The sequence below is a fragment of the Serinus canaria genome, chromosome 2 (genome assembly GCF_022539315.1).
Source record: "Serinus canaria isolate serCan28SL12 chromosome 2, serCan2020, whole genome shotgun sequence".
NCBI classification, from domain to species: domain Eukaryota; kingdom Metazoa; phylum Chordata; class Aves; order Passeriformes; family Fringillidae; genus Serinus; species Serinus canaria.
In genome coordinates, this window is record NC_066315.1 from 18986983 (window position 1) to 19014591 (window position 27609).

At 37.6% G+C, this 27609-nt stretch overlaps 1 protein-coding gene across 2 annotated transcripts in view; it reads left to right on the forward strand.

Annotated features, from left to right (window-relative positions):
- Positions 1 to 27609, forward strand: part of NEBL (nebulette) — a 249483-nt gene that overhangs the window by 117600 nt on the left and 104274 nt on the right. The window contains exons 7-8 of one of the 2 annotated variants that reach the window (XM_050971276.1): positions 4731 to 4805; positions 17830 to 18022. The exons of the other annotated variant lie outside the window; for it this stretch is intronic. The gene's annotated coding sequence lies outside the window, so the exon portion shown is untranslated. The remainder of the gene's footprint in view (positions 1 to 4730; positions 4806 to 17829; positions 18023 to 27609) is intronic. 2 annotated transcript variants of the gene reach the window in all.

The window sequence follows — 27609 nt, forward strand, 5'->3', positions numbered from 1 at the left end:
CATTAGCAATAAGGATTTATAATGCTGTTAGTGTGTTTAGTGCAGTTTATTGGATGTCATACTGCTCACAGGAGTGTTAGGTGTGTAAATTCAGACAGGCCTTTGGGTAAGTCCACTGAAGCACTATCTGCAAATCTGTACTGAGGTTCTGGTAAAATACTCTGGTAAGATAATGTGTGAAGGAAACACATTAGCAAATTGTGTAAAATGGAAATTCCTTTCTGTTGAACACAAGCCTATTTGGACTTGAATGGCATGTGACCTTGGGACAATTTCTGCCTGGGGAAAGTTCCCTTTCAGCAGCCCCACTGTGAGGATGGTAAGCAAACTCAAATGTGAATCCTCAGAGATGCAGGGGGAAATATTTTAGGTTAAGTGGATCTCTGATAGTCAAAGCAAGCAGATGTGACGCCTACATAGCTGCTTCTTAATGATCTTATTCCATCTGGCTTTATTCTATAGGGTTGCTTAGAAAAAGTCTTTTTTCTTTTTTTTTCCTAGGCAAGTATAATGTGATACTTATTGTTGTGGTTTCTTATATTTTTGTAGGGTTTCAGAAGTCCATTTTATAAGTTTACAGAAGAAATTATTTTAACTATTGCCCCTTTTTTTTTGTATTAGTGCTTTCATATGAAATCAGTTGGTAGCAGAAGAATGTAGCCTGAAAGTTTCAAAAAGTTTTCCATGAAGTTCCACAGGGAGTAGTATAGTCTTTCTGATTCTAATTTAAATAAATAAATTTGACAGGATGACTGTAACCTTGCTCACTGTATTGACAAAATAAAATGAGTTGTGTGGTGGAAATAAAGCAAGCAGTCCAGAAAAATCCCCAAAGGCATGGATTTACTGCATATGTAAGTGGGTCAACTCATGCATGAGAAATGAATGCTAAATGTAAATTGGCTGCAAAACTGTAGACTTTAGGTAGAATTGAATCAAGTGATAACCTAAATATTTTGATAGGGTTGTCCTATCATCCTTCTCTTTTGAAAACATCAAGTAAGCTCAGCATTACAGAGAAATAGTTAAATCATGTATTTGTGTAAACTAGGACAGTGTCATTGCACTGCAGAATCAAAGGCATTGCATTCATTTATGTTGCTGGCATTGGTAAATTTTAGGTTGTGCCTGTATTTGGTTAAACCTGTATTTGCTTTGATGGGTTGCTTTGCGTGATATACACTTCAATTCAATAAGACTGCTCTATTCCTTGATGAGCAAAATGTTCCATCCAGCCTAGAAAAATCATTCTTGGGCTTCTCCTGGGTAAAAATAAAATAAAATAGAATAATCTAGTTAGGGAATACTAAAGAAAAAAATAGAAATTTCTGTCTTGCTGGTTTAATTTTCTATTTGTGATAACATTCCTATTGCAAGGCAAGGCTTATATGAAGGACATCAGTAATTAAAAAAAACTGCTACATAATCCTCAAATACGTAACATAACATTTCATGGACTTCATTTTTAATCCACAGTAATTGCCAGCTTGTTGACAGATGAATGTGTTACACATACATATTGACCTAAAGGTTTACGTCTGTCCTTATTTATAACTCTGAAAATTATGATTGAAGGTTAAAACAGCCGTGTAAATGTGAGGAATAAATTGTCAGGTATGCCATTTCCACATTTTGCTGTGGTATTGACTGTATTGCATATGCCTCTTGGGGCAGTGTTTTATGGAATGAGAAATTCCAAGCTGTAATGAAGAAAACTGTGAAGTGTTGTAAGCACCTGTCCATTGTCTGACTAAAGGATGTGAGTCTGTCTTTAAACACTAGTGACTTCAAGACTGAATCTACTTGGAAGGTTTTTTTTTTGTTTAAATTAATGGCACTTTTTTTTTTTTCTGTTGTGATACTAAGCAACTGAATTATGACAAAACCCCAACTTATTTTTCCAGTATCCTTGAGTATATTTTAGTGGTATCTAAATCACTAATTATTTTTAATGAGTATGTACTTTTGAAGTCAGTCTTTTTTACATATAGAAAAAAGAGAATGAAAATAAAACCTCTTCATGGCAGCTCAACTTGGGAGCTAATTAAAATGAAGCTTTTAAAATGGGAAAAAATTAATTAGCCAAAAAGTTGAGAAGTAGGAATTAGCACCTCCAGAGATCTTTGGCTAGTTAAATGCTTGCAAGGAAAATATAGTTCCTTATTTTCTTGTTTTATTTCATTGTCCATTGCCTGCTTATCATTTTACCTTTTAGTTCCATCTTACCTAATGCTTCAGTGCTTTGCATCAGTTCCTAGGGCACCATCTTTGGCATTAAACCTCCTGCTGAAGAAAAAGATACTCTGCTCCTTCTAATAACATCTTTAATCTTGATCCCTGGAGATTTTAATGTCTCACCCCTATGATGATCACAGGCTTCACTGACCTTGACAATAGGAATATCTGGTCCTCTGTGGCACCTTTTTTTTTGGTCATTGTTATGTTTTTTGCATGTTAAGACAAATTTCTGTGATTTTGTGATTTCCTTATGCTGTTAGTAGATATCAGTTGTGGCAAAGCCAGCACTGTAATAAGTATAACCAGTGATTGAACTTTTTAACCATCCAGCCATCCTAACACAAGAAAATTTTACTTCTCCAAGCAGTAAATTAGAGTGACACAAGATTGCTTTCTAACTCTTTCTGCTGTTGTAATTATTTAAGTAATGATTCAGTTGAACAGGTATCTGTGTACTTTTTTTGGAAGGTTCTTTGTCTCACACTAACACAGTCTCACTGTTAGAAATCGCATTATTTTGATGGAAAACTGAAGGATGTTTCTTCCCCACCGCCCCCTCCCCATATCTGCCTTGAGTTTCTTTCTCTCCAGTCTTTCCTTAGTTGGTGAGTAGTGACCTGGTTCAGTCCCCCCAAAGGACAGTGTATAAAGGGGGAGATACTGAATATGTCACTGAGTAAGCCAGCCACACAAACAGAAATTAGAGGGGGTCTGAATGTCAGTCCCTAGTGGACTTTGGGAAAGTCTAGTCTGAAGAAAATACAATTTCAGAGGTAGCTTTTTGAACTTCAAGTCTTTTCTGAACTTCTCCCTGCTGGGTCTTGCCTCCCTTTTTTCTTTACTGGGGAACAGTGCTGTAAAGTGAACCCATAACCTGTTTGGCCAGTCTAGCCCTTTTCTAGCTGTGTGAGGAGAAATACACTCCAGAGTGTGTGACTTCTGTTGCCAAGGTTAACTGATTTTTATAGGGTTTCACATAACAGGAGTGCTGTTCCCAGCTTCCACAATAGTGAGTGGCTGAGTAGCTGAGGAGGATAGTGTGGCTGGTGTGGGTTTTGGCACAGCAGAGGTGGTCTTTGAGGGAGGACTGGAGGATTGCTTTATGAGGAACCCGTGGCAAGACCAGAGTCTGTCCTGGGACAAGGTCTGGGTGTCTTCAGGCTGTACCCCAGCGTGCCAATACTGAGCAGGGGTCCTCCTCCCTCCTCTTATCATTAAGTGGGACAAAGTTACTTGGTCACCTTTGATCTTAGGTGAGATTGGCTACCATTTTGCTGCAGAGCTGGAGCCACTCAGTAGTGCGGTTCCTTCAGGTACCAGTAATGGAAAGTGAAGGATTCAAATTATCTGTGGAGGTGCCTCCATCTCATCTCTCATCGTTTCTTGCCTGCTCAGCAGAGATTCTTGCTCTGGTGTGGGCTGGGCTGCCCTTGGCAGCAGTGTTGTGAGAGCAAGAGGAAGGACCAAAGATTTTATTTGCCTGTGCCAGCAAGCTGTAGATGTGACCAGGGCAAGGGTAGCAGGCATGGAACGAGGTCACTTGTTTGGCATTGCCTTTTGTTTAGTGTTCCTTTCTGCACAGTGTGTGTTTCTGGCTCAGATAATAGCTGGCATGCTGTCTTGACTTGAGGCAGCAGTCAGGGTCCTTTTCAACAGAAATTGAGTGGATGAAAGACTTGAAGAATTTTCCATCACTTGGTAGTGATGGAAAATTAAGCAGAATTATCAATGAAGTTATGGCAGAAGTTATAGAAAGCTGACTTTTTTGTGGAATTGGAGATTAGATGATCAATCTATACTGAAAATTAGTAGAAAAAATGGTCAGAAGACACAAATGAGGGTTGAGCTTTTGGTATTATAAAACCCCATTAAGCGGAAAAAGTCTATTAAGTTATAGATAGAATATAACTGCAGATGTGAATGTGATTCTCTACAGTTTTTTATAAGGCAAGAACTAGGAGCAGGAAATGTAGCAGTCAGGCACTATACTTAAAAGAAAAGCAAGGATGTGGCATATAATAAAAACGTGAAACTCATTAATATAGGAACCAGAGAAGACTAGAAACATAAAAGACATTAAAATAAAGATTAGACAAGTTTGTGAAACTGAAATTAATCAGGAGATATTAACTGTTGTTATCCAAATGCAGGGTTGGTAAGGCTCTGGTATGCTGATAGCAGGAAACTGAAATGATCTTAGTAAGGGGAAGCTGTTCTGCAAGTGCTTGCCTTGGCATGCATTACTGAGCAGTGACAGAACTGTGATGGTGTCATCAGGGAAGCCAATAAGTTTAGTAAGCTTAGTACCTTGTGCTATTTCTAGACACAGCTGTGGCTCTGTCCTACCGAGCTGTGACCAACCCATTGTGTCCTTGGTTAGCCATAACTGACTTGAATGTACAAAGTTAAAAAGGATTAATAATTATGCACCTGACCCTAGACCCCCTTTGATATCGGTGGGCTTCATTCATGACATCTGATTGTCTTCACAGGCTTTCTGTTACAATCCAGAGAACATTTCTGAGCCTTGAATGGTGAATTTTTGAAGAGGTGGCTGAGATGCAAAGGTAACTAAGATGTGATGAGCATTCCTTAAATACATGCAAATGTTTTTGCCTGGCATGGCAGTTGGCAGACAAGGTATTAGACATGAGTAAGATGGCTTTGACCCCACTAGCATTTTTTACTGGTTTTCAAGTGAATCTCTGGATCATGTTGCCACACTTGCCTTGGCAATGCAGGACCCTCTTGAAGCATACAAAGTGAATTCATAAAATGAAGTATGTGCTCCAACCACCAAAGGGTATCCAGTCCATTGGACCAGAGTAGAGCTAGGCCGTAGCTGCTTCCCCCTCTTGTAAAATATTTTATGTCCTTAGAACTATTTCATCCTAGAGATCTGCTCCTGTTACACTACAGAATTTTCTAATGGAAACATTGCTTATGTTATCAGGCTTTGAAATGAGACATCACTTCAAAGTTGTGTTCCCTTGAGACCGGAGTGTGATGCTAACTGCAACTCCAAGCTTTTAAATTCAGAACGAGGAAGGCTGGAAATAGTGGGCGCTGAAAATCGGATTTTTGCATGACCTCTGTTTGCCCTGTCAAGGGGTCACTGAGACTTGTCTGGTGCATGCACTAAACTTGTAATTTATGTTTGTGGAGGATGTCAAGAGGAAGATTCATGCCTGGATGTGCAGGTGCTCCATTAGGACTTAGAAAGACATGGATTGATTAGGTGGTTATTGCCATCTGCAAAATTAGCCTGGTCAGAGACCCCTGACAGGGAAGCTTGGTGCATAAGTAGTGAGCCAGGCTGCATTTGATAAAGCCTCAAAATGTTGGCAGTAGATAACTGAGATGTCTGTGAGAGCTATCACATCTGGTATGCTGGCTCTGAAGTTTTGGGGATGCCATACTGCATCTTTCTGATGATGGAACTGAATTTTGCCATGTTTTTTTGTGTCTGTGTCTGCAGAAAATAAACACACTCTCTCTCTGTGTGTGTGTGTGTGTGTGTGTGTGTGTGATACAGGAGGGAGGGGAGGGTAGCCAGAAATTTAGCTGGTTTCTGTTGTTTTTGGGGCAGTGTATAAATATATGCCAGATGTATCAATGAGACTTGGGAATTGAGTGTATCCCACAGGTATAAATGGGACTTAGGAGTTATCTGGTAGGTCTGTGTCTGTCAGAAAAGATATTCCTATGGTTCAGAACAGCATGAGGAACTTGGGAAATCCTAGGAAATCTGCTCCATGTGGGCAATTTGTTTATATTTTGCAACATGACCTTTTCTGACATAACTCTAAATAAAATGTGAGGGTTGAGAGGTGAGGTACACAGTCCTTCTCTGTTAAACTAATAAAGCTGGCTGTTAAAATGTATCCCAGGGATCTGGCTTTTGTTCACCTGTGTATCCTGCTCAGTGTTTGGTTTCTATTATCAGATAGGTACTGCACAGAAATGGAGCCATTTTCTCAGGCTGTTTCTGACAGTGGTTTTCAAGAAGTGGCTGGACAGAGGAGAGGGGTTTCAGGAAATATTTCCTACTGTATGAGCATTTTTACTCACTGCACTTAGGAACATTGCACTGTAAGGGCCACTGAGGCAGGTCCTTAGCTGTTGTCTCTGTATTTGCTCTCAGAAATCTTGTAATGCATGTTTTGAGCCTGGTCTTGAAAGCCTTCAGATTATTTTGCCCTAAGTGTTTATCTAGGTGTTACCCTGAGGTGTTCCTTGTTTGTCAGACAAGGTCTCTTAGACATGATTGAATGTAAGGATCAGCCATCAGTGATTTGTATGAAGACAGGGCAATGCAAATTACTACAACTGGGTTTGGGAAGTCTGCTCTTTATTCCTGATCTTTCTGATGACATTCTTTGTTGCCTATGTCAAGCTACTTCAGTTCTGTTTCCTTTCCTGTAAAATGGGAGTAACTATGCTAAGGGCCTTTAGAACACTCTTTCAAGTTATAAAGAAAATGGTCAAACAGCTGAATGGTGTGGCTGCTGGTTGTAACTTGTGTGTGTAAATTTTCTAAGTGGTAACTTGGAAGCACAGGAAACAGTACAAGAAGAGTGTCTTGAGTCATCAGCTCCAGTCTTCTCTTTAGGAAAGGCATGTCATAGAGAGTTCTCAAACCCCATGTCAAAATCTGTATTAATCTGATAGGCTGTAGCCTACTTTCTTTGAAGCCATTTGGTTAATTTCACCTGCTGCAGGTAAGAAGCCTCATCCAATTTTCACAAAATAGTTCTTGATGGCAGCTGTTCTACCATTATCTTTTTGTTTGCGTGGCACTTCTGCATCTGTTATGTGTTGAGAGAGGTGTCATTCTCAGACTTTTGTTATGTGAAACTGAGGAAGTGAGTAGTTTTCGTGTGCCCTTGCCAAAGTCTGGACTCTGCCTGTTCTGATGGGAACTCACTTTTTTTTGAGTACAGAGGCTGACAGTGTTATTCACGCTACTGTGAGATTTAAAATATACCTTTCCTGATTAATTTCAGGATTATATTTGGTTTTCTTCATGGCTGTTTTGGTGGCCTGCAATTACCGTGTGATTAATTTGGTTATGCAAGTATGTCTCTTTCCAACTATTGAACCTGTAACTTGAAGTAGAAATTCTCTGAAGAGCATATTTTTGCATTAAGTAATATTTAATTCCCTCTGATTGCTCCAGACCTCAAACCTGATTAGGTTAACATAAAGAATCTTTTTTACAGCCATACCTCATTAATAAAATTACTTAATAAAATTAATCATGGTCAGACCCTTAAGGTATTTCCTCTTGGTATCTTTCAGCACTGTTCTGTTAACACAACTTGTTAAATTATTTGTGCAATGAACTGATCTCTCTGTCTGAATTTGAAATTCTTGGATCAGTCAACATATTTTATAACTCAATACATAAACCTTATTTTTTTTTACTACTTCTCTGTGGCTGCCAGGCCCAATTTGATAGATTATTAACAGTCCATATAATGATATTTATGATTTCAGAGTGCATCGTTAGTCTTAGGTTCTTTCAGTTTGGACACATAGAAATCTGCATAATAGCAGATATGTTGGAAATTTTAGTGAATATAGAAAATAACAATAGAAAACTTTTATCACAAGTATTTGCAGTACGTTGTTTGATAAAAGATTATTAGAATTTTTTTGACATAAAAGGATCATATGGTGACATGTCATATATATGGTGATACGCTTGAGATATTCCTTACCTGCTGGTTTCATACAGCCTTTTATAAAGTTTAGGTAATTGTATTTCCTTTCTTGATATGAGTGTATGAAACAGTGTGAAATTTAAAGACCTTGTTAAAAGTTGTCTTCTTATTCACTATAGATGTGGACGTAGCTCCTGGGTTTGACCTATTGCAGTCAGAGTTTCCTGGTTACTTTTTATTTGAAAGATGCTGAAATTTTGCAAATGCTTTTGCCGTAGTGTGGAACCTTCAAAGTTATTCGTAACAGAAATGAGGAGAACCCTGTTTCTGTGCTCAGAGTGTGTGATAGATGATTGTGTGAGGCACTTGTTTCACATGTAGGTTGCTGTCTTTCTGCGTTGCCCACATATCTCTGCCATGGGAAGACTCTCACTTTGCATACCTATTTTTCATAAGGTGAAAGAAGAGAGAGGGAAAGAGAGAGAAATCAGAATAATTAATACAAAATTTCATAGATCCAAAGCAGAATTCAGATCTGATTTGAAAAACTTGAACATGGGTCATCTGTGTACATAATGTGTTATGCCAATTTTATGCAGAATTTTGGAAATCGCATGAAAGTTTATACTTTTAGAGGAAAGTGATGTGCTGGTCACCTTCAGTCCTACTGGATGCACAGTTAAATTGATGTGCATTCAGAAAGAGTGTGGATAGGTGGACGACACTTGAATTTGAAATATCAGCTGTAACTTTAAATGCTGTATTTGTACATGAAAATCAAAGAGGGTCCAGGTTTAATGTGTGAAGGACCATAGCTCAAGGTCTCGTGTGTCTTTTACTGCTGAGATCAAGTATTTGGCTATTTTACAGAGTGGAGTCTTCTCCCTCCTTCCCTTTGTCTCATCTCCAACTCTACCAAGAAAACTGAAGCTCTCATTCTCCTGATGCCCAGCATAAGAAAAGAAATCTAGACAGTCACAACTAGATTGACTTCACAGCAAGGTTCCTTTTTGCCAACTCAACTCTATCCAAATCATGAATGGGTTGTAGAGTGATTTCTTCTCTGGAGGCAAGAGGTGTAACTTCCAGGAGAGATCTGAGTTCATCATCTTTGGCCAGTTTTGCTAGTTCTGTTGTGCCTCTTTCTGTCCTGCCTTCCTTTTTAACCTGGGACTGTCCTCTGCCAGCTCAGTGGTTGGTGGCCTTCTCCTGAGACTCTCTGGTAACATCTCATGGGGATGGAATGTGTTTCTTGGGCTGGGCCCCATTAATCCCATATTAGCTTGTTATTTTGATTACAGAAGTGGCAGGAAATGTAGAGGCACAAGTACATTCTCATATTGGTGTACTGGAACAATCAATCTGTGGACTTGTTCCAAAGACATTTCGTTATCAGGGTACAGGAGGCCAAACACCTTGGTAGATCTGTGTGGCCAGCTCCAAATGCCTTGCCAGTGAATTGTTAAATAAAGGGAAATCCTTTAACTTGTGTGTAAGCCTGAAAGTGAGGGGATGTCCTGCTACTCTTTTTAGTTTTATTTTGTCTTGTGTTCTTCACAGCAACACTGGATCTACATCTGTGTTCATTTTAAAAACCATTTTTTAGGGCCATATTAGGATTCTGCTTCAGCAGACTAGCAGCAGTCTAAGCCTGTTTGCATGGGCTTGCTGCTCTAGGTATGAACTGTGACAATTTCCTTAAAAAAATATCTAGAATATTTTTAATGTTTTTAGGTTTTTCAGGAGCATTTTTGCACTGATACATATGGACTGTTGCATTTATATGCTATTCAAGCAGTATCAAACCAGATTATAGAAAGCATGGCTTATTTATTCAAATGCAGTCATGCAACCCTCCCTTGTATAGAAGCAGACATATTCTTAATTGCCAAACAAAGTTTGTTTGTGTTAGAATTATTGCTCCAAATGACCTTGGCAATTTGCAGTCCCCTGTAGCTAATAGCTTTTTGAATGAAAACAGTGGACCCTGAACTCTGGAGGTGAATAAAGTAACGTTTTGCTGTGTATTAAGAGGAATTTTCAAGTATGTTTTTTGCATTGTTTGATAACAACACTGTTTACTAAAATACTAAAGTACTAAAACCTCTTTAGTCTTTCTTATCAACAGTTAACTTTGACAACCCTTGTCCCCATAGACAGTCAGCAGTTTTTAAATTCTAATTCATTTACTGTGCTCTCTTCTTAAGTGAGTGGCTACTTTAAAAAAAAATTGCCCTTTTCCCTTTTGTTTAATGAAAGTTCTTTTAAAAGAAGCCTGCTGTCACATGGCTAGCAATAATCTGTATTTTTTGCCTTATTTCCTTTTCCTTTTTTGTTGTGTGTGTCCTTGGTTACATTTGATTTTATATCTAGAAGTAGAAAGAGCCATTGCTTATTGAAATGGTGGTCTATAAAGACTCCTTTGTCTTTCAAACTAAATTTCTTTTTGGTATCCTGAGTCTTGTTCTTGTACAGGGTTTTGCTAACATCTCTGCTTTGTCTGTGCTTTCCTACAGAGATACTTTCCACACTTCCCCCTCATACATCTTTAGCTTTGACAAGTTGGTTAGAAATACTCTTAAATTAGAATAGAGGAAATCAAGGCATTTTAAACACTCTTAAAAATATTTAATTATTATTTTTATTAATCTTTAATTTTTTATCATTTTCTGGACTTTTTGGCTCAATCCAGTGTATCTTAATTCAGTATATTTTGCTGTAATTCTCTTATGGAAATTATGATAATAGTGATGATGAGAATTCCAAACTCCACTGCTTTGTGGGAACCTGCTTGACAGTGTTAAAAAGTAACCTTAATAAAAACAATTAATTCTATTGATAAAAGTGCTAAAAGTCAATGTGATGGCAAGCTGTGCTGTCTTGAAAAAACAATTTAAACCCATAATATCATAATAAAATTTTCTCACGGCTTTTTAATACTGAAATCTTCAAACAGGGGTTACGTATATCAAGAGCAAAAGATCATGGAAAAAATTCATTTTGCAGAATTGAGAGGAGATGTCTGCAAGTAAACTTTACTTTGAAAATGTGTTTTAAGAATAGAAACATTGATAGTGTGAAATCTCTGAGTGGTGAAACAAATCCATGGCGCCTTTTAAAAAAGCAGTGCATATTTGTCTATTTTAGACACTCACATCAACATCTGCACACAGAAATATCTGTTATTAAGCTGTTCAGGTCATTAAAGTGGATGCAAGGCTGTGCAGAAAGAATGCATGAACAAAGTATCATTCATCAGTGTTCTACAGTAACTATCTGCCAGCTTCCTTCTGGCACTTTTACTCTGTTTCCTTCTTGAAGGAAATGAGATCATTCAAGGTAGGCTTGTCCTTGATGAAAGAGGTGTAAGCTATCTTATATTTTCCAAAGTGTTATTGTTTAAGAGCTTGCTAGAATAGCTTTTTGCTGCTAAATTTTTTATGGCCACTACTAAAAAAACTGAATAGTAAGAAATAGTCTTAAGAATTAAATAGATGTTTATTAAAAATTTTTTTTGAATAATTGAAAGCTAGATAACTGTTTGGAAACAGATTTTAATTGTCAACTTCAGCCTCTCTGAAGACAATTTATAAATTTAACAGATGGCAACTTACTAAACCAGTCCCTTAGTCAATATGGTAGACTTGATATCAATTTTTACTCTGATAGAGGAGAAGAATTAACTAGCAATGTAAAAATTGGCAGTTATTATGGCTATGACCTGACTGAAGTAGGTATGTTTGAGCAGACCATGACTCCAGGCAGTAGTGTGTTTATTTGGACTATTAAAAGGCCCTATTTCAAACCTTAAAGCAATTTAACCTATTTGCAAACCTTAAAGCAATTTACTTAAACATAGCACAACTGTAACCACATTGCAATGAAAGGCAACATGACACAAAACAGAATCAGAATCGTGACTATCAGAACTGATAGTCATGAAGGACCTGATAAAGGGGATAAGCAAAGAATGACACAATTTTGTGGTAAGTTATTCAAGGTAGGACAGGAAGAGAATGTGAGTAACAACAAAAAAAAATTGAGATAAGTAAAAATGTGATTATAAGTTCAGATAAATATGTATGTATAACTTATATCTATAAAATAATGGCCTCTGAACTGTCCTTTACCTCTCATAAGCTACTCCTCTGAAGACAAAATCTGAGTGCTTGGTAACAGTAAAAAAAAAAAAAACCAACAAATTATGCATTGGGAATAAATAGGAAAAAAAGGTAAAAATGAAAGAAAAGAAGCCTTGATTATACATCTGTGGCAGTCCCTTTTTCACGCAGACTTTGAATAATGTTTTTGGTTCTGGCATGTTCAAAAGAAAAAAAATTCTGGAAAATCACCAAGGATGGTTAAATTCAATTGGAAGAATGAACGAGTTCTGGTACAGGAGTCTTCAGCCTAGACAAAAGGGGTTTAAGAGTTCAGAAAGGTGTTGTAGAAAGATCTACACAATTATCATGGGGAGTACAAGTCAGGGAGTGACTGCTTTCTCTGTCTCCTCATGCAAGAGCTAGGAAGTAACAAGTGAAGGTCATCAGAAGGCAAACAAACCGAGCAGAAAGAGGTGCTTCCTTATGGAAAGTATTAAATGACACATTTTTGTTCTAGAAATCTTACCTGAGTGTGAAAAATCTAGATTAGTTCAAGGATAAGGCAAGACCTAAGAAAAAACTGTGATGTGGAATGAGAATAACCCACACCAGGTTCAGGAAATACACCAGACTGAAAACAACTGGAGTCAAGGAATGTGTATGTAGGGGAAATATCAAATATATTTACCCTGTCCATACTGCTTCCAGCTAGTGCTTGTGGCCATTCTTGGATAAAGAACCCTAGGCCAGATGGACCTTTGGTCTAACCCAGTACTAGAGACTCTTAAATTCTGTCTTTATATAGAAGCAGTGATGACACATTTATGTAAAATATTTTAATAAAAATATAAAATTTAAAACATTTATATAATAGATGGAAAGAAATTAATACTGAATATAAGTTACTAGCTAAATACAAAGGATACAAAAAGGTGAAAAAGTCCATTATAAATGGCTGACAGAGTTAAAAATAATAAAGCCTTTAAAATAAAGGATCATTTTAAAATGTAGTCTTTAGCTATAACCAAGATAACTTCTGCCAACATTCTTATTTCAAGTCAATGGAATGTGGTTTCTAATCCAATCCTTTCCAATTTTTCGAAGTGTTTTTACATGTTGAATTTGTATTTGAAATAAGTAAGCTCTTATTTCACATTTGGGATTAGCTTTCTAAAGTTACAACAACATATAAAAAGTTACAGTATTTTTGGAATGAAGCAGAAAGATGTGTCCATCCCACTTCTGTGAGATATCTGAAGCTGGACCACAATACTGTTCGAGGCGGGTTTGTGGTCAGTGAGGCAGATGGCTGACTGGCAGATTTCAAGGTGTAGTGTTATCAAAGGGGAATCTCAAAGGGGGATGCTTTTAGTTGTTTTCCCAGTGCCTAGTCCTTGCCTAATGACTTGAACTAATTTTGTAGGTGCCCTAGTGGACAAGATGTTTGCTGGGAAATTAATTATAGATACAAAGTTAAATAATCCCAGATGTAAAAGGAAACTTGGTGATCTATGAACAAATACCCTTGTGGAGTGATTTCAGCTTCTGGGTTAAATGGTCAAAGTCTGAAAATACTTATTTTTAATAGTCAGATGTAAAAGAATCAGTTTGTGAAGCTGAAAGGCAAATGATACTTATCAAAGGATGAGAGCTGGATTTGAAGGCCAGAGAAATGTAGGAGTCATTCTAGTTGTTTCTGTCACTGTAGCACCGGGGCAGATAAGGTGATACCCTTGGAGGTTCTGTGAGGACACCACTGGGTAGAAGGAGCATGATACTCTCAGCAGAGGCTGTACAGAAATCAGGGCTGATACCTGAGATACCTGAGTATGGTGTCCTCGTGGCAAGGTGGATTTGAAACAGATGAGTAGAGTTCAAGGGAGGACAACAGAAATGATCCTGGGGATTGTAAAATAATGTAAATGGAGTGACAGCTATTCATTCATCTGTGAGAAGGAAAGGTTTTAGTGCTGCATAGATATTTGCACAAGGAAAAGATATCAATAAAGCTGGGATTTGACAGCAGTCCTGACAGAGATATGACAAGGTCTCCTGGCTGTGGATTTAAATAAACTGTGTGCAGTTGGTATTTTTATGCAGAGGAGACATGGCCTAGATCAGTGCTGTTAGCTGCTATAGAGAACACATAAAATTTCCTGCTCCTTTCAGCATCAGGCTAATCCAGTGTGGGACCTAGAGATGTTCTCTCCCATAAGTGTTTGAAAGGACTTGAGACCTTTTCACCTCTTTTTGCAGTGTGGCTTTATCTCATTCTGTGCCAAACTTCTTACCATCCCAAGACTGAAATTTTTTAATGTACTCGACTTCAATGAAAGTCAAGATGGCATTTTGGAGTACAAAATGCTATCTTGTGCTATGCAGAGACCTGCAAGGAAGCTGCAGACAAAGTGAACATCTGTATGAGAAAGAGAGGCTTACAACTGCTGAAGGCTGGAATACCATCATCAAGGCTGAATACAATCATCAGTCTGAATTCAGTCTCATTTCTACAGTGATTTTGTTGGGGTTTCTTGACATCTTTCAAAAGGTTTTTTTTGTGTCTTCTCTGTGTGTGCTCATGGTGGCTTGCATGTAGGAAGTCAACTTACTCCTCTCTCCTTGTTATCACTCCATTTAACTCCAGTTCTTGACTCTCTGCCCTGTAGCCACTCACTCCCTGCAGCCCTCACCAGTGGAACAGGAAGGAAAATGAATGAGGAGAAAAGAAAAACTTAAGGGTTGAGATAAGAACAGTTTAGTACTTAAAACAGAGTATATAATAACAATAAACCAGACAAAGATAATAATAGTAGCAGCAGCAACACCACCAAAACAGCAGCAACACAACAACAGCAATAATAATAAAAAGGAAATTAAGAAAGAGAGAAATAAACACCAAGAAAAATGAGTAATGCTCAATATAATTGCTTACCACCTGCTGACTGATACCCAGCTGACTGGCAATCACTCCCTCCCAGCCAATTTCTCTCAGTTTATACACCAAAAAAGATGTTCTGTGCTGTAGAATACCCCTTTGGCCAGTTTGAGTCAGCTGTCCCAGCTGTACTCCTTGCCAGGTTTTTGTCTCCTTCTTCCTGCCAGGGCATGAGACTCTGAAAAATCCTTGACTTAGGGTGGCACTACTTAGCAAGAACCAAAACATCAGAGTGTTAGCAACATTATTCTCCCACTGAATCCAAAACACAGCACTGTATGCACCAGCTACCAAGAGGAAGGGTAACTCTATCCCAGCTGAAACCTGATCCTTATGTAAATAGGAAGGATTGAAGTTGTTTTCTTAGAGCATCTCGTCTGTAAACTGTCCAACTTATTCTTGCCTTTGCCTATGCTTTACTTCATTGGCTTGTAATCTCTGCTGACTGCAGGATCAGAGAGAACAGGAGAAATATATGATGTTTATAAGGTCTTCCTACATCCACTGCTGTTGGGTCTTTGAGCACATAAAGAATTGTCAGTGTAGAAGTTAAGTGACATATGAAGGGCTTGCACAGGAGAGCAGGAGTGTCTGTGATGTCCAAGTACTGTTTCTTTGGACATTCTCAAATAACCCAGGAGAAACGGGGCAGCTGCAGAATCTGGTAGAAAGTTAAACTACTGTTCAGAATAATCACGGTGTCCAGCCTTACTGTCACTGGTAAATCTATATTTTTGCCCTTAGTTTCCTTTTTGACTTTGTGATTGACTTGCAACATGTTCACAGACATTGTGTTCTGACCACTGAGCAGCTGAGCTGGAATTTGATTGTTTTGTATTACAAATTAGAAATTTCTTTTTTTTTTTTTTTTTTTTATTAAGCAGCATTCATGAAATGAATGCATTTGATTATAATATGCTGCTTATAATTTATATTCTGCTATGAGTGGTAAACATTGCAGAACTACTTTGAGAATATATAAATACCTGAAATTCATTGTTGTTTCTTTAGGTCCTGGGTAATCTTCTTTTGTCCTGAAATTGTTCCCTTATTACAGGCATGACACCATAGATAAATGAATATTGCCTTTCTGTTCATCTTCTCTAAGATAAATAATAAACAAAACAAAGAAATTGCAAATAAACAGATTTAAATCATCTTGATATTTTTGTGATATATTCTTATATAGTTGTTTTATTATTTTTTCTTTCTTACATAAGCAAAGCAGGCAGATTACTGTGAAATAAGTCTTTCTTTGCCCATTCACTGTTACCTCCACTTTTTAATACACTTTTTAGTATTTCAGCATTTAAATTAAAAGAGCTATCAATTTACCTCAACAAACAAATAGGAAAGCTGATAATATGATGCTTGAATGTGAGTTTGGATATAACTACTTCAGTAGAGAAAATAGTAAAATGATACATGGGGTTGGGATCAGCTGCTCATGCAGGGACTAGAAGAGTTCATAGTCCTTGCAGGTATGAACCTATAGTTGTCATCATTTGTCTATTAGTATTAATATTCCTCTGTAGAAGCAGCAGTTTCATTTCTGATGGATACATTTGAAAAGCTCAACAAAGTAGAGAAGGTTTGGAGAAATGGTAAAGGATGGATCTGTGGCAATATTTCAGTCCTTAGGCTAATCCTTTTTTTTTCTTGTTGTTGAATAAAATATTGAAAGGATTTGATGGTTTTGAAAGATCTTGTGAAGAGAGAGACTGTTTGTTTGGAGAAAGATACTGTGTGTGTTCAAGAAAGCAAAACAGATCTACTGTCTGGAAGAGCAACTTAAGTTTGAATTGAAGGGAATGTTTTCAAGAGCAAAGAAAATTAGCCATAATTAACCATGAGAATTGTCAGAAAATGTTAATATTAGTATGAACTTATAAGGCTAAGTGATGGTTATATTTCTATTGTCAAAATTTTGTATTTTACAACAATTTGTGGATTCATGGTAAAAAAAAATGGTCAACATGTTACAGGGCAGGTAGATTCAAGACAGAGTTACCTACACTTTCCAGGAGTTAGGGGTGGCAAAGAACAAAATTTATAGGAGTGGAACACTTACTGTTCTTCAGGGTTGATCATGTGTACAGGATTGATGGCTGACCATAAGTGTGCATTTCAGGCTGTGCTGTGACATTTGTCTTGGGCTGATCTAACATTGTGTTTCTGTTTAAAGAGATGCTACTGCTGTCTTCTGTGACAGTGCCAGGGATGTTCCTACCCCTCTGTGCAGGAAGTTAACACCTGTGAGTTGTGTGGGAAGACTGGGAGAGGACAGGATTCTCTTGTAAGTGACAATGAAGTTCTGAATTGATTTAAGAGAATTGTGAATCTTGACTCACATGTTTAATGTCTATAAAGGAGTGGGAAGTCAATGGAGATAGTTAGTTAAAGTACTTCTCACAGTGCTGAAAGTTATTTATGATCTGATCCCCCCACAAAATATTTAGCTGATTTAATTAAATTGAGTTTTACTTCAGTTTAAACTAATAAAATTTCTCTGTATCTGGAGACAATTTCATGAAAGGTGAGGTTAAAGAAGGTGATCTAATGGCTTCCTGTAAGATGCTGCCCGAGAGGCATATCAGAGAGTTTAGTGCTCCTCCACCCTTAATGTTCATCCTTGATTCCTCTGTCTTACAAAATTGTTTTGTTAGGGCTTGATAATTTTGGTTGAAGGTGATGCATCACCATGCACAGAATTAATGCTGAAAGAAAGAAATGTGTCTCTTCACATAGCGTATTCATCAAATTCTCCTGAAATATGGTCTGGACCTTTTCTCATTGGTCTGCATATAGGCTAAAAGTGGATCCTGCTTGTAGGGGCTATGGATCCATAAGAATTTTCTAGTGGCCTTTCTTCTGCCTTTTCTTGCAGGTAAAAATCTGCCTCCGGCATGAAACTGGAGTTTTTCAGTACACCAAGAGAACTTTGAAGTAAGACTTTCAGTTTTGGACATTTCTGCAACATCAAAAGGCTTTATGGCATCCAAGCCCCTGCTTTGTAGGGGAGATGATCAGCACATCAGTGAACTGCTTCTCATGGCTGCAGGGTGTATAGAGCTGTACAGGTATCTGATTTCCATCTTTGGACAACAGAGTCTGGGATATGGGAGAGCAGAGCTAGGGCACTCAGGAGAAAATTCTCCTCTATAGCAAAGTCATTAAGGTTTTCAAAGGGCTTTAAAGGTGTAAGTGCATTTTCAAAACAATTCCAAGTTTGATAAGTAAAAAAAAGGAAAATATTTGTGGATTACTTAATGACTTAAAGTTGCTAGAAAAGTTAAGAAGGATGTAAAAATGTTACCTTGTGTCACATCAGTCCCGTGCCTTTATTCACTTGTATTGGAATGGACATGGATTCTCCATTCTGCTTGGGGAAACCACTTCCATTTTTCTACCTCAGTTTTTAAAACTGGAGTTATAAGGAAAAGGTAAAATTTAGGCAAAAGCATCTCTCTTTTTTCCCCCTTGGTCATGAATGGTGAAAATAAAGGAGATATAAGAGGCAGACATAGAGGCCAAATGTTTTTCTATATTTTAATTGTTAAAAGTGAAAATGTAAAAAAATGTTTGCCAAAGACTATATTAATTTAGTTCCTTTTTGCACTTGGTTTTAGTGCCAAATAAAAAACATGAGAAAAATTTTTAGTTATAATAAAAAACATGAGAAAAATTTTAGAGCTTAATTGGTCAGCTCAAAGCCAATATATGAGATAATACTGAAACTGTATTAAACTTCTTAAATGAAAGTTATGCTGCCATTTAAGTGCCTTTTGCTACAGAGAAAAATTGTCCTATTATAGTCTGGTTTTATATAGATAATGGATGCAGTTCATTTGAAGAGGCTTTGTAATTTTGTTTTGGTATATGAAATACCATTTCATATATGCCTTTTGGCATTTTTCATGCAAATTACTTTTTCATCAAATGCAGTTTTTGTAGTACTAACTCTGATTTTCAAAAGATTAGCATTCAAAATAAATTGGTGCATAAGTATTGAATTTGTGCAATTAAAATGTACTCCAAGTAGAGAGAGGAAGTGGTTTAAGAGTCTGCTGAGATGCTTATTGTGTTTATGATTGTTGCAACGACAATAGATGCCAATGTTGACCCTCTGTTACTAATTTAATTGCTCACAGGGATATAAATTTTCCCTTTGAAAGCAATAAAGACAATGTTTTTATAGAATCAGTGGTGAACATTGAGACATCCATTGCATTTTGTCCATAATGTAAAACATTCTCTCATAAAGATGATTAAAAATGGGTTAAATTCCACATGGTAGTGAGTGGGGTAATTTGTTTCTTGTGAGCTGGGATCAGAAATGGACACTGGGCTTTTATTTTCTGCACAAGTCAGAACATGACTCTGAAGTCCCTGCTGCTTGGTACCCAGGCTGTTTTGTGCATAGCTGTTGCAAAATGCAAGTCATTATTTTGTGAATCATGTATAACCTGTTAGTTATTTAAATAAGTAGAATATGAGTCTCTCATGAGGTTTAAATCAGATCTGTTTCTTCTGCATGGGGCAATCTCTGGGTTGTTCAAAATAATAAAGACAATTTCTAGTGAATACCACTTAGAGACATGTATTTTTCCCTTCAAATTAGACAGGTAGATTGTATTTATCATCTCCTATTGTGTACAATTTTGATCACGGTGTTTAGCATTGCTCCTGTGAGGAAATTCATAAGGGTGCATGATTTTGCCTGTACTTTGAATAAAGGCAGATCCTGACCTGCACTGAGCTCATTGCAGGACTGTAGCTGTAGAGACTGTTTTCATACTTTCCAGTTTTTTTTAATGCAAAAGTCTAATGATTCTTATGAGAAAATGATATTTTGTCACTTTCTAAAGACAGAGCTAATTAGTTACATGTATTAAGTTACTCCAAAGATGCTTGGGCTGTACTTTTGCTCCATACTTGTTGATATGATTACAGTTAAGTAGTAATTAAAGGTAATTTGATCTCTGCTGATGCATACCCTTTTATATAAAAATATATGTGTAGACTGCTCTACTGACAGTGATGGAAATCCCTAGGGATGTAAAAACTTGTTACACAGAATTCCAAGCAGAATTAGAGCCATAAGTTCAGTTTCCTCTTTATGAATTTTCTTTTTTTTGCAAAGTAAATACTGGAAAATGAATGGAAATAGATTGAGATTGCCGGAAAATATGAGGACCATGCCACATGAAGTAAATTTCTCTTCTTCTTCCCCCAAGGAAAAACTCTGTAGTAATTGAAATAGACAGAATGAATATAAATTCCTCAACCCTAGTAGTCTGTCTAGCAATGCTGTGGTCTGTGCCACTGCCAGGTCAAAATTTATTAAATGATAACAAAATAAAGAAAGATTAAGGCTTTTTAATTTCAGATGTAATTACAGAAAAATGTATTTATGTGTTTGTACTATATACGGTGATGTAGGAATTACTGCATGAAATTTATGAGTTTTCATAGGCTAAATTTCACAGTGGTCTCTTGGCTGAAAATTCATGATTTTAGGACTGTTTTCTTTTTAATTTTAACTGCAAATCTGAATATTCTGTGTTCATAATTTTTTTCAGGATAAGTAGAATTTTTTTTTTTTTTGCTGGATCAGCCTGAGAAAGGTGTCTGGCACAGCCCTGTCTGTAGTTGCTTATGTTGTGGGTAGGATATAGGAAAGGCTGGGGTAGATCCAAAAGTGTGGGGGTGGTGTAGAGACCTTTGGAGAACCAATGTCACAGCTGGCAGGGGTTGTATGTCTGAACAACAAAAGACAGTGGGAAATCAAACCTTGTCTTTTCTGGGGCTGGTGAAAAAAATCAGTTAACTCCTAAGTTGTTGATACAAACTTTCAGTCATAACTCCAGTTTTGCACAGCTTTGTCTGGGGCTCTGAGGCTTCTGGTGCTGTTTCTTCAGTTCTAAGGAGTCATAGTGTTTTTCTCCCCAGTTAGGTACATTGACAGAAGACTGAGAAAATGTAGTGATATAATTTACATTTCCAGCTGATGTTTCAGTAGCTAGTAGAACAGCCCCCACATCAGTATTTAGTTTTATTAGTGCATCTTTGCAATGTCTATGGTGTCTGTTTCCTGAGCCTACATTTAGAGCAGTTCCTATTGCTCTGGTAGAGTTTTGAAAAGCTTTAACAGCACAGTGCAAGAAAAGCAATTACTTTGAGGTGCATCTATACCAATTCAAACATGAAGCCCTCAAAATATATTTTTTATTAGCTTTTTTTGATAGTGTTTGTGTTGACCATGTTTTCCTAGTCTTTTGAACTACGAATAAAATCTTTCTCAGTGTTGACCTTTCAGTGGAGTTGGGCAGCCTGCAGTGACTTACTCAGAGTCATTTTGGCATCAGTTGGCATTTCTGTGGAAAATGTCATTACCAATGGCTCTGTTCCCTTAGAGAGATGCCTAGAGGGGAATGTAATCTTGCATTATAACTTAAAGAAATTACAGTGATCAATGCAGAGTTCTGGTTATCAGTGTGCAGTAGTGAATATTGTACACAGTCCAGATTTGTTTTTCTCAGAGAAACCTTAAAGCAGGTTCCATTATAAAGGGGAAGGACTCAGTTGCTTTTTGGGCAATGTGTGCTACTTATGTATAGTCTGTTCTGTGGGATATTGATAAACTGCACCTCCTGCTTGTGCGTGTTCCAGAACTGCTGATTTGATTGTTTCTGAAATTAAACAGTACTTTTGAGACCTGCAGTTTACAGATGTTAATTTTAAATTTCAACTTTTGGGACATTGCTCTGTTTGAGTTGGGAGAATGAGTTCTATATATACTTCATGGGGGCAGAAAATGTAGGGTAAAATTAGGAAGGAAGGAATTGGAATTGGTTTCATATGCCCCTGCTAGTATGGAAAAATGTTTAAAAAAATGTCAGCAGAGACATGAGATTTATTCTGATGTTGGTATGTCCAGAGTATCCTTTTCTTGCCCTGTGTTTTTTTTTTTCAAGAACACCACTGAAATGCTGAAAAAGTAGTCAGCCCACAATGAGATTTGTTCCTCTGGGATTTTTCTATTTTTTTTTTTCTCTTTTCATGGACTTAACAAAAATTTAGAAGTGTAAAAGGAGAGTAAGTGGGGAAAAAATTTGTTTCAAATCCATAGCAGAGTAAGGATAAAAAAGGATCTCAAAATGATAGGCACACAGGTGGACTTCATGCTCTGGGATATTCTGAATAGACCTGTAACTGAATTTAATATAATATTGGCCAGAAAAGATACAGTTGGGGAGGAGGATGTGCAGTCCCATGTTCAAAGACTCAGATATTTTTGCTTGTCCCATGGAATTTTCTGTTATCTTATACAACTCATAATCTTCCTAGATAAGAGAAAAATTCTATATGAAACAGAAGCTGCTGTTCACATCTAAGAGGAGTTGGCATCCTATGACAAGGAAAACTATAAAACTGTAAATGAATTATTGCACTTTCATGTTTATTCTTAGAAGAATCCAAGTTGTGCAAAACAATTACAGAGCTGAGAATAGAGTGGAGTTCAGGATTTGATAAACATTGGCATCAGCTTGTATTTAGAATATAAGCTGTTTGGGAGAGGGAAGTTTTGGCAGCTCTTAGCCCAGTGGAGACCTAATCACAGATCAGGACCACTCATCTGTGCTCCAGTAAAATCTGGAAGCATGGTTTAGAATTCAGCCAGATATATGATATCAGTTAAGAATGTAAACATCATTGGAGAAACAGGAGTGCCAGAGTAGGAAGATGAAGCATATCCACAGACACTGTGGTGGTCTGGTGACATTCTTGATTAGTAACTTTTGCACTTGATTTTTTTTTTTTTTTAATGGACAGAGAGAAAAAAGAGAGTATTTAATGGAAGATTCAGAGAGGAAGTAGAGAAAGAGGGCTGGAACAAGAAATAAAAGAGCTCTTGGATTAGAATTAGATTAAACTAATTCTGGTCTATTTCTGTTCTAATGCTGCATTTGTGCATTGTAATAGGATGTACCCAGGAAGCACCAAATGTGTCCAGAAATACAATATTATCCTCTTGATTTAAACTGAGAGCAAGCATGTTGTTAAGAAGTGAAGGTACCTTTTGGGGTTCTTTTCTGTTTATAGTGTGATAAATGAAATACCCCTAAATCTCAGTGTCAGTCTTTCTTGTTCTGCCCAGTGATAAAAGGGTTTACCTGTATTCTCTCCAAGATTTCATATGATTTACTGAAAGATCTTGAATGAAGTCACAGTACTTGCCAAGATTTCATTTCCATTGGGAACAGCAGTCATCCTAACTAACATGTTTTACTGTTGGTTATACTGGTTTGGATAGGAATGGATTCGAGTCATCATGTCTGTAACTCAGTGAGAACTGAAGACAAATACTAAATTTATTTGTTTGTTTGAATGTATGTAAAGTAATAAAACTTGTTTAGTGTGTTTGTTCAGAACAATGATGGGCAAGGTCACTTCTAAAATCAACAATACTACAACCTTGAATATTGTGTGCAGTTTTGGGCCCCACAGTACGAGAAAGACATTATGCTGTTAGAGAGTGTCCCAAGGAGGGCCACGAGGATGGTGAAGGGCATTGAGGGGAAGCTGTGTGAGGAGTGACTGAGGTAATTTGGTCTGTTCAGCCTGGAGGAGACTGAGGGGAGATCTCATGGCAGTCTGCACTTCCTCATGAGTGGAAGAGGAGGATCAGGCACTGATCTCTTCTCTGTGGTGACCAGTGACAGGACCTGAGGAAATGGCCTGAGGTTGTGTCAGGAAAGGTTTAGATTGGATATTGGAAATGGTTCTTCCTCCAGGGAGTGCATGGGCACTGGAGCAGCTCCCCAGTGAAGTGGTCACAGCACCAGCCTTACAGAGTTCAAGAAGTGTTTGAACAATGCTGCCGGGCACATGGTGTGACTCTTGGGGCTGGTCCTGTGTAGGACCAGGAGTATTTTGGTGATCCTTTTGGGTCCCTTCCAACTCAGAATATTCTGTGAGTCTGTGAATAAAGATGAAAACAGTATATCTCTTCAGTAGTGGTGGCTGTGTACCAATTCCATGTCAAAAGTAACTGGTAGATTGTAATTTCTCATCTTCAGTCTAGTTTTACTACAGTTAGCTGATTCCATTACTGATAACTCTCTCTTCTTTCTTTGTATAGAGAGTTTCTCCAGCTATTACAGCAACTTTTCAACAGTACTTGCCAGGGAGTTCAAAGATGAATTCAGAGGCACATGTTTTGCTGATGAAGCTGTCTGTTGCATTGTTTGCCAAATATTGCTATTCTAAATGTTTGCTTTTGTCAGACTGCTGCGTGGAACTTAAAATGTCCATGCCAGTTGTCATCCTGGAACAACTCTTTCAAAGCAAAGGAAAACATATATATAACTTTGCTTATGTTTTAATAAATTACCTATTTTTTTGGAATAACATAATTAGTTTTGTCAGCTGCATTTGCTATTGTTGTTAGAAAAGAAATTAAGTAAGAGAGGAGGAGGATTTATATGATGAATGAGTGTTTTTCTGTTGCTCTGTGTCTAATTTGCTTTAGGAATATAGCATGGCTATAATTTGCTATCTAACAGGTACTCAGAATTTCCTCCACATTTTCTGCTGGATGTTGGACCTCTGCATATTGGACTAGCTGAAATATCTGGAAGAGGAATAGGGAATTTCTCCCTTCTGTACCATGAATTCTTCAACAGTCTACTGCTTGCAGGTGATTCCTGTGTAGAGGAGACAGAAAACAAACTGTGGGAAATGGTAGAGGATTGAAGAAATGTAAAAAAGAGGAGCGCTGAAGTTAGAACTAGCTATTTTTCAGTGAGAATGGAGGAAAGGACCTCCTGGGGAAGGAGATTGGAACTATCAGTTTGTAAAGAACCATTAGTGTTTTGGGAAAGGTATAACATTACTGTTAACTTTGGCAGGGGGCTATTTTGAGCCTGGTAAGACTAGCAGACTGAGATGTGTGGCAAAGGACATGAAAGTCTGTTCTTAGTTAGTCAGCTCAGGTGGCAGAGATCTGTGTGATGGATTTAAATGCTGCAACCTGGGTGGAGGCCATGTGAGTATCAGTACAGGAATTCCTGCTTTCTTAGCTTTTGGGAAAATAAACTAGAAAATTACATACAAAATAGTAGAGAAAATGTTACTGTGAATACACTGACATATGACATACATTTGTAAGGTTAGGTAGGAAATGCCAAATTTCAGTTTGTCTTGGCATCCTCAGAAAAGACCATATGTGTGGTGATGTAGTTCTAAATCCCATTCAGATGTTTTTATGTATAATATTTTAATATTTTTAATAAGCTAACTGCTGTATTGTCAGTGTGCAGCTCTTGTCTTTCCACCCCATGATTGTGTATCCAGGACTGATCTTCAGTTGGAAGTCTGAAACATGAAGTTCATTCCAGCTTCCAACAAATCGTGGCTCATCTTGGTCCATCAAAAGTATCTGCCATAAACTTCCTGCTTGGCCCCATAATTTTTCCTCTGACTCCTTACCAGAAGCCTGCTTTTTCTTAATTCTTATTATTGATTTTGTCATTTTACATGGACTGATTTGAAAGCTGACCTAGACCTTCTCTGTAAATTTTCTGGAGAAGTGTATTTTCTTTTTACACTGCTTTTGTGAAAAGGTTTTTATTTGGTTCTGAAAGTAGAGCTCTTATCTGAGGAGCGGCAAGCTGCGATCTCCAGATCAAACTCATCTGGTTTTTGTGTACTTACAATTATTTGCAGATTTAACTTGAAAATGAGCATTCACTGCTTCATATCTATCTTAATATGTTGGCTCTTATGACATAGAAAAGTTTGAGTTTAATTGAGTTTCACGGAGTATGCTTTTTGTAAAGTAACCTGCTCTGGTCATGGCTATATACATTCATTGTAGGACAGGTTGTCTTACTGTGTGCCAGCACCTGCTTGGTAGGGCCAATCTGAAAATGGCCATGGACCAGAAAACAGTAGAATTGAACTACCCTGGTTGGCTTTGCACTGGAGAATATTTGGTATATCAAGAAATTGTAAAGCTTGAAGTGTAAACTCACGTGCCCAGAGAGAGTGTGCTGCAGCAGAGTTTTAAGGTGACTTGCACATGTGGCACCTCTGGAAGGAGGATAGAAGCAGGAGAGGAATGTGGATAATGCAGGAACTGACATGAGATTAGACTGTGGGAGCACTGGAACATTATTTTGCAGTTTTCAGTGTGATTGTCTTCATCTTGGTAGTTTAGTGCGAGCTGACCATTCTTCCTCTTCACCCTCTTCATCTCCTTGCCATAGAAGCCCCACACTAGTGTAGGCAGCATGCTGCTGATGTCCCTGTGGTGATGTGTCAGGCCAGCTCTGATTTGCGGTGTTGTGGGACACAGTGTGTTTTCTGTGTGGGTGGTCTTATCAAAAGTGTCTCAGAATGGTTGTGTGGAGCTGCAGTAATGCCCGAGAATGGGCTGGTACAGCAGGGCCATCAGCTATGGTCAGACTAAGCAGACCTGGGGAAGGGAAGGGTCAATCTTGAGGTTCATTTGTTCTGGCCAGGAGGAACTGAGAGTGGTTTAGTGTATCTGTAGATTGGAGGCAGGATGGGAGGGCAGAGGCAGAGCAAGCGTTACAGTCACTCTGACATCTTGAACTGCTTTCATACCACGTCCTGTGCAGAGCACACACTGTGGCAGCAGTCCTCAGTAAATGAAATCTGGCTGTAGGATTTAAATAAAAAACATTTTTAACTGCACCATGCAAATACAAGACCATGCTATTGAAAGTATCCAACAGTGCCTTATTTTCACAAATGTGTTCAGCTTTAGATTTTGGAAGAAGAATGAATGTTCTGTGCTGCCAGCTTTTTCTTCTGTTTGTTTCTTCCATAAATTTGAAATGATAGTGGGGACTTTGTGCAGCCAAGTGTCACTGGTGAATAGATGTTGGAAAAAAGAATGAGAAGCCACAGTGGTATGGAGGAAATCATGTGGCTACAGCTATCTGTAGGAAAAATAAACATCCTTTTTCCCACTTCCCCACAAAAATGTTTTTGTATCTGGAAAAAATATGGAGCTCAGGCAGATAGAGTACTGAAAGGAATTAACGTCTATACAGAAAATACATTCCCTATGTGAACACATCTTTTAACAAGCAATTTCACCTGAGAGGAAAAGTCTGTCATTGCAGTTGAATTTGGGAATTAAAAGAAATCAGTGGAAAGGAATATAACAATATGGCTAAAAATTAATTTAAAGAAAAATTTCTGCAGTAATATGTCTAAAATGATTGACAAAAGTGTGTATGGCTGAGCTGAGGACTGCCCCTGGCTACAAAATATTTTAGGTTTTTGTATCTGTGCATTTATTCTTTTAATGCATTATTTTGTTTGCCATCCTCTATCATTATTGTCTTAAAATGTGAGATTTTTTTTTTCTAATTGAGTTTAGGAGTAGATATGCAAAGAGACTTTTTTCAAAATCACAAGCTGAGGCATGGAAGGCATGAGATTCAAGCTTTCCATTTGAAAGACTTATCCAGAAGATAAGGATGTGCTTTAAAAATGTGCATAGTTCTAGCCGTTGCCAGCTTCAAATTTAGCAATAAAAAGTTTATCTCTCCAAGCGGAGCATTTTTTCCAATAGCATAGGATTCTGAAGTAATTTTTAATGAAAGACTCAGCAGAAGTCATTAATACT